The sequence below is a fragment of the Stegastes partitus genome, unplaced genomic scaffold, assembly GCF_000690725.1.
Source record: "Stegastes partitus isolate 25-593 unplaced genomic scaffold, Stegastes_partitus-1.0.2 Scaffold406, whole genome shotgun sequence".
Taxonomy (NCBI): Eukaryota; Metazoa; Chordata; class Actinopteri; family Pomacentridae; genus Stegastes; species Stegastes partitus.
Window position 1 is genome coordinate 452,292 of NW_007578137.1, and position 7,914 is coordinate 460,205.

A 7,914-nucleotide genomic window follows, 5' to 3' on the forward strand; every position below is an offset into this window, starting at 1 on the left:
GTGTGTGTGTGTGTGTGTGTGTGTGTGTGTGTGTGTGTGTGTGTGTGTGTGTAGGTAGGTGTATAGGTGTTTGTGTGTGTGTCCGCCTGCGTGCGCGATGCTGTGTGTATGTGTACACGTGGAACCTATGGGCAGTCAAAACTGCAGAACTGACAGACAGTTGCTAACCTTCTCGCCGCGCAACCCCATGATTGGCGTCTCCATGGTGAGAAAGCGGGTGGCAGGAGGACCAGATATTATAGCAGAGGTCAGGGTTGAGCAGAGTGAGCAATCACTTCAATCCATGTATGTGTGTGTGTGCGTGCGTGTGTGTTTCTGTGGGCCGATTTGTGTGCGGCCATATCTACCTTCCCGTTGCAATTTCCCCCTAGTGATGATATCAATTTAGCTGAAGGATAGCACTTGCTATTGAACTGTAGAATTATCATTTGATGCCATTTGATACCAATACATTTTTCCCACCCTGTAGCAGAAAATAAACAGAATGACAGATAGACAAATGAATTGAAATGATAGATAGATGGATAGATGGATGGAGAGATGGACAGATGGATAGATGGATGGATAGATGGATAGAGTTGAATCATTACTGGAAAAAATTTGAGTGAAAGCTGGGAAGATGGGGATGCCGTTCCCTCTTGGCGGCCTTGTTTTATTGCTGCCATTAACTGTGGTAAATTGTAGAAAAGAGACTTATTAACTCACACAGTCCATCTTGTGTGGTGGGCATCCCCCTCCTGTCTTTCTCCCTCATCACCGTTTTCCCCTCCTTCATCTTTTCATTCATCCTCCTCCAGCTACTGTCATTGTGAGAACACATATGTTTCCCTAACCTAAATGAAGCATTTTGAATTTGGTTAGGCCTTTTGACTTTGTTCCAGTAAATACATCAGTGCCACCACACATGCACACACAAAGCGGATTTTTGCTTGATTTAGTAATTCTTGTCCTGTTTGTTTAATCATGGTTTACTGCATATGAGCAATACTTATCAAATAATTTAAATTGCCTTCGACAGGGACTACCATCCATTTACAAAACGATGCATTTTATCCTTTAATTAGTGAGGTCTGACAATAAATGCTGTAGACACAAACATCTGTACAGATTAAATCGCTGCACTTGGAATGCCAGAAGTATTGTTCCAATTTTGATTGAAAATGAAAGTGAATGGTGTGTTGAGGGAGGAAGAAAAAGGAGCAAGGCCTCAATGGGAAACAGGCTGAACATTCAGCGTTGCTGTAATTATTCTTTAATGCTTTTAACTGTCTCCTCTAATTGGACTTTCATATGAGCCCACCTTGGTCTTTTCCCATGGACTCTGGTTAGCACAAGTCAAATGTGTCATTAATGTGTGTGTATGTGTGTATGAGGGAGTAGATGGAAGTGTATTGTCTGGTGGTTTGAGCAAAGCTCTTCGCTGTCAGCTCATTTGTCTTTATCATACACAATCAGAACGGCCCCACAAGGAGGCAGCCATTACCGTCTAGTTTCACAGCCAAACAAAGGCGCACATGCACACGGGCATTCGTGTGTGAGCTACCCGAAGTTTAGCTTCATGACACAGGTAACCACCGCGCGCACGCTCGGCAGTTTTTTAAACGCACTCTCACATTCAAAGAAATTCAAAGAGACCAGCAAACACTCGCAATCAGGCCGTTGCTCATTTAAAAATCCTCATTATGTGCAAAAATGCGTGCAGTCCAAATGTACTGTCACCCAAGAATAAATTATTTCTAGCAGGAGACAGACAGTCAGCATGATAAAGCTGATTCATAATTTATCAGGACTAATAGCCACCTGCCTATGCCACTAGCTGTTATCTGCCACAAATTATGGGCTCAGAAAACCCTATGTTTTGACGGAGGGTACATGTGGAGTGACAGCTTGAAAAAAAAAAAGAAAAGGATGAATTAAAAATGAGCATCAGTCCCCCCCCTCATTGTGCTTTTAGCAACAGGGTACATATACAGTATGTGTGGTTATCATGGAGGAATGTCTACAGGCTACAGTTTGTGAGATCATAATGAGAACATACTGGAAGAACATGGCTGTTTTCAGCACATGGTTTCGTGCCTTTCAGTGACCACAGCTACATTTTTTTCCCAACTTTCTGTGGCTTTTTGTCTTTACATCTTCACGTTATTAAATCTTTACACTCATTCCAGTATATTCTTTTATTGAAGCGCCTATAGCTGTGATGATAAGAGGCGTGGTAAATTATGTGTACCGTGCATCTCCACACACCTACACAAATATCAACACTGATGATCTAAGAATAAACTGGTTTCTGGAGTTCTTCCATGTCAGATTCGACTTTATCTGCATCAGTTACCCTACAGTTTCTATTTCTCCCTTGGTTTTTCCCTTTGCCCTCTCATTTTCCCTCCTATATGCTGCTGGTTTTTTAAATTATGAGATGTTTACTGGCACTGGTGCTGTTCTAATCATTGGATGAGGAGGTTATTGAGAGCGTTGGTAAGCAGACTAAAATGGAATTTGTTTTTCATCACACTGTGTTCATGTACAAATTTCAATCAATGGTAAGTGTATTAGAACTTTAAAAGAGTACTCCGCGGATTCAGCAACACTGTCAGACCTACATTGTACATAAAAAAAAAAACAAACAAAACAAAAGAAACATCAAAATGCATGCAAGGAAACCAGCGATATTGTCTGTTTCACACCACATATTCTTCTTTCTTGTCAAAACCTTGCATCTACATTTCCCACAATACAACTTGAGTCCTGACTGTTGAGTAAGACTTTTGGGCGTGTTATGCTTGTAGAGGCTAATATTGCCTGGAGCGGCTGGCCTCAAGCAGAGATGAGGAGCAGACTACAGTAATCTGGTTTGCTCACCTCTTTTTCACTCCACACCCTATTTTTTTCCCTTCATTTTTTTTTTTTAACTTGTTGACTCCAAACTGTTATTTATTCCCTTGAGACAGAATATTAAAATCTTCCCAGCTCCCTCTGGGAATACAAAGCGCTTAATGCATTTTATTTATTTATTTTACATATGCAGTAGTGCCAGCTAAGCAAATTTAATGTATAAAATTGTTGATGTCTTCCTTTAAATTTGCAGATTTGTATTATTGTTTTTATATATTTGTATAATCCATTCCTGTCATATTTTTACGGGTTGCTAGTTTTATTTGCACAAACATCAATTCAGTTAAAGGTGGTAAATGAAAAAAGTACAAGCATGAGATTGTCCAAAAATAGCGAGCAATATTTGAGAAACTTTATGAGGCGATTTTAAAATGTTGATCCTTTTGATGGCTTCCATTCTGGGTTGTGTTAAGACCAGAGAGGGTTTGTTTTATCATTGCTTAAGCGCTTTACCTATTAAACCTTTCACCCTTCCTAACTACAGTACATCCACCTCTTTAACACCCCAGTGTCTTTATCTATTCATGGACTCATATGTATCAGGAATATCCGGATTTCTGATATACTCTGTAGGCCTGGAGAGGGAATACAGTGACCTGAACTTTCAAGCTTTTAATCGAAAGTTCATGCAAGTTCAACTCAAGTCTGTTCCAACACACCTACATAATGCAGATAGTTTGACATTGCCCGTCACCTCATCATGTGACGGAAGGTCTAGCGACACACTCCTTGGTTTTTTCGAATTCTGTTGCAGTAGTAAAACCACTTTTATGGCTTACATCTCATTAACTGAAATGATTGTAATAAAACTTAATGACATAAGTAAACCAGTGAAATGTGTAAAAAATGTGTGTTCTTGATGTTTTATAGAACCTTTGGGTTTAATAGGGAATGAACCTACAGTACATGGTGACTTGGATCATAATGGTCTTGATATTGGGATTCAGGAAAGTCTCTCTGGAGTTTAAACATACACAAAAAAAAGGCTAATCTTTCCCAACAGGTGTTCACACAGTTGCAAAGTGTCACAGATTAACTTGCCTCTAGTGAAAGAAGACCTGCAAACCGCAGAAGTTTAGTGAGACCAAGGAAGTTCCTTAAGTTGGCATTGAATGTTCTCTCTATTAAACATGCAGTTTCACTGCTGGACCCCAGTTCCCAAATCCAAAATGGCAAAGTCAAGTGGAAAAAGTAATTTAATTTTGTTATGGGTTATCAAGATTATCGAAAGGGAAAGTAATTAAATGAAGACCTGGCACAAACTTTCTCCAAAATCATTTCTGCGTCTGCCTCAATTTACTGTCACTGTCAAGATAGTTCAACATCTCATTTTGACCAGTGTGTGTATGTACGTGTGTTTTCAAACTGTGGCCATTTTCAAAAAAAAATTACCGTCACCCCAATTTGTCCTTTTGCTAAGTACTTGAAAACAGCCCTTGTGTTCACTGTCCTTCAAATGTGTGTGCACAGTCTTAGATTGTGGATGATATAAATAATTGAAGACGTAATTACAAAATGTAATGTGATGACTCACAAACCTGTGCTTCTGTCCCTACACTCTGGACATCCCTGATTTATAATTTACAGCCAGACACAAAGTCCTTTTTCTCTACGTACAGATCTCATCTCTGGTGTGAGCTGGATTGGTGTTAAAAATTCATTACTATAGAGATACAGACTGCGCCAATGATAATGACACCTACAACCTTATATTGGTTACATAAATACACCACACCGCTATAGACTTTACCCATTCACCACTGCATATAGGCTCCGAGTGCATATATTAGGGAAGGTTTAACTAAAAGAGTTGTGTGCCTGTTCCCAACCAGACAAACCACAAAAAAGCTAATTTACACACACTGTGCTTTTTCTCTTTTAGTCCGTGGGTATCAGTGCCAACAACAATTTGTCAAGTGTCAGTTGCTGGCTAGATTTTAGCCTGCTGCACTGGGGAACTTTGCCAATCCACTATTGGTACGCTGGCATCAGGACTTAGCTGATCAACAGAATAGAGGTAATAATAAGAGGTGGAGGAGGCACAGACACAGAGGTGCGAAAGTGACTCAGCCTGCATAAGTCATTTGTATTTGTAGTTGTATGTGGTGAATGTATTTTAGCTTACAGCGTCTTTTATTGTATGAATGCGTGCCAGGTTGTGTACTTTTTGTCTTCCTCTGTGCTTGTGTGAACGCACGTCGCTCTGCTCGCCGGCACAACTTGTGTGCAAAGATAAATATGTGATTGATGCATAATAATGCAATCAAAGACTGTCAATCTTCCCTCTGCTAGGTGACTGCTCCGTCCTACTGGTAGTTAATTCTGACTCTGTGACAGCCTTTATAGTCTATTTGCCTTTGTTTTGGCTGCATACTAATGATGTTAGGAATATGAATGGAAACTTTAGGTCACCCCTTTGCGTTGTCAACAACAATATGACAGGCCTGCACTCGCTCACACTTAAGAGGGGTGTTTGTAAGAAAATGCAAAGACACACAAAAGCATGCACACGAATAAACAGACAATTAAAGCACGAGCAGACATCCCAACACACACTAACTGAAGCTTGTACTTTGGACACCTGTTCATTATTTCTCTCAGTGGGGAACTTAGTTTCCTGCCGCTTGCCATGGTGTTACACCCACATATGTGCTGTGCATCACAGGTGTGTAGTTGTATTTGTTTACATGTTGGCATATATACAGGCCTTTCAAATGTTATGCATAAACATTTGTTTTAGATGGTTATTTTTATATCATCTGCTCTTGTGTGTCAGTAGGCAGTATATACAATGCAGTGAGATATATGCTGTTAGAGAAGCAACAATGTAACTAGCCATTTTTTAGATTGTGCTAATGAAGAGAAATGTTTAGGTTGAACAGCTAAAAACAAAAAAAAGAACAGCAGTCTAGATGGCCATACTGAAAAATGAGGTTGCTGGGAAATTTACAGTTCCATCTAAAAAATTCACACCATGGCAAGTGTGAGCATAGCAACAACACACATCAGCAAAGTCTCTCACAATAAGACGTTTTTGTGGCAGATAGGTGTTTCCAGATGTGTTCTTCTCCACAAGCACCAAGATGTAAGACTTGAGCAAATAAACTGAATACAGCAGACAAAACACTTCAAGTTGACTTTCCTTTGAAGTCGTAAGATTTCCAACAATGCCATCGGTTCAGGACTGGCAGAAACCATCAATAGTCTGGTGCAATCATCTACAATCAAGAGAAGTCTGGAAGTGGACTTTAGTGAAGGCTCTCTGCCAGAAAGTCATCCCTCCGATGTGGAAACAAAGCCAAACAATTCACTTATGCACAAACACAGAAGAACTGTAGTGCAGAAAATGGCAGCAGGTGCTCTGCACTGATAAGTCAAAATTTGGAATATTTAGCTCTATCAGAAGGCAGTTTGTTTGCCGAAGGACTGGAGTGTGCTACAAGGATGAGTGGTTTGCAGGCAACAGGGTAGAATGGTAGAGGTTACTTACAGTTTTATGGCTCTATTTCTTTAAGTGGAGTTGTGGTAAAGTCCTCTCATCGAATGGTATTTGTAGCTACTTTACATTTGAGTTCCAGTGATTTGGAAGAACGTCTTACTGCCCATTTAATTCTTATGGCTGGGATTTACTCTGTATAGTGTTGATAAAAGGGACATTTCAGTGTGATTGTAACTTTATAAATTGCAGATGTGCAGTTTTGATGGACAGATTGAGGGCCTAGTATGCATCTTGGTGTATTTCTTTGACAGTGTGAGCAGTGATGGTCTTTGGAGTCCTGAGGACCCCCTCCAGAGGGCACAAACTTTGCTCTGAGTTTTACATTGCAAAAGGGTTTTGAGTCACACATCTGGTATCTTGCCGTGAAAACAAAGCTAATGAAGGTCCGGAATGTTGTTTGGTGCTAAGCCCTGTTGGAGAGTGTGTTGATCAAAAGACAAACTGGAGCCAGCTTGAGGCTGTCAGTACACATGAATTCATCATTGCATAGGTTTGGAACAAATACCACAAGAAAGAGTGGAACCGGAATTTTGTAATGACGCTTGTCACATATTTGTACATAATGAGGCAATCTTGGCACAAAGCTGAGTCAAAGTCCTTCAAAGTAATATCTTTAATTAAATCTGTAATTTCCTCAACCATTCTCAAGACTTTCTGGTTCTTGGTTGAATGAGTCCCCATCATTTCACATTGTAGACCTACTCCATATCGAAATACACAGTAGAACTTACCTTTTCCAATGATGCTAGATATTTGTCAGTCTAACAATGTTTTGCTTAGGTTTTGAAATTACAGCACATTTCCCTCCCATATATTTAGGGCAGGCATTGCAGTACATCACATTTTGTATGAAAAAAAAAACATACAATCATGTAGCTGATTTTCATTGCAATGATTTAAAATTGAGTGAAGGTCACCTGTGTGCAAGAACACTAGAGTATGTAAACACTAAATAGAACAGGTACATTTATTTCCTTTATGCTTAAGTACTTTTTTTTTCTTCCCAGTTTCTGAAACAGATTATTCCATCATCATGGCGATGGTACCACCTGAGTGCAGTTATTCTTCCTTGAACAATCCTGAAAATATCATTCCATTTTGTAGTGACATACATGTTAAAAAAACAACAACAACAACAACAACAGCAACAAAAAAAGCACAACAGATTACTATGCCATATGTTCTTTCCTTGGTATCATGGCTAATATAAAAAAATAAAAATAAAAATCTGCAAGTAGTATTTCAAATGATGAAAGATCTGATTTGAAAAAACAAAGAAAGAAAAACACAAAAACTATATAACATGTATGGCTTTTCTTGTGGATTAATCATAGCAACAGGACTTGCTTGAGTTCCTTGAAGCTGTTTCACCTCTCATCCAAGAGGCTTCATCAGTTCTGACTGACTAGTTGGGAGTTCCAGATACTTATATCCTTAAGGATCCATTAACACCTGAGTTTTCAGTTTCAATTGAGGGTTTGTTCCTCCCCCTCGTTATGTGAGTCATTAGTGCTCCCCCC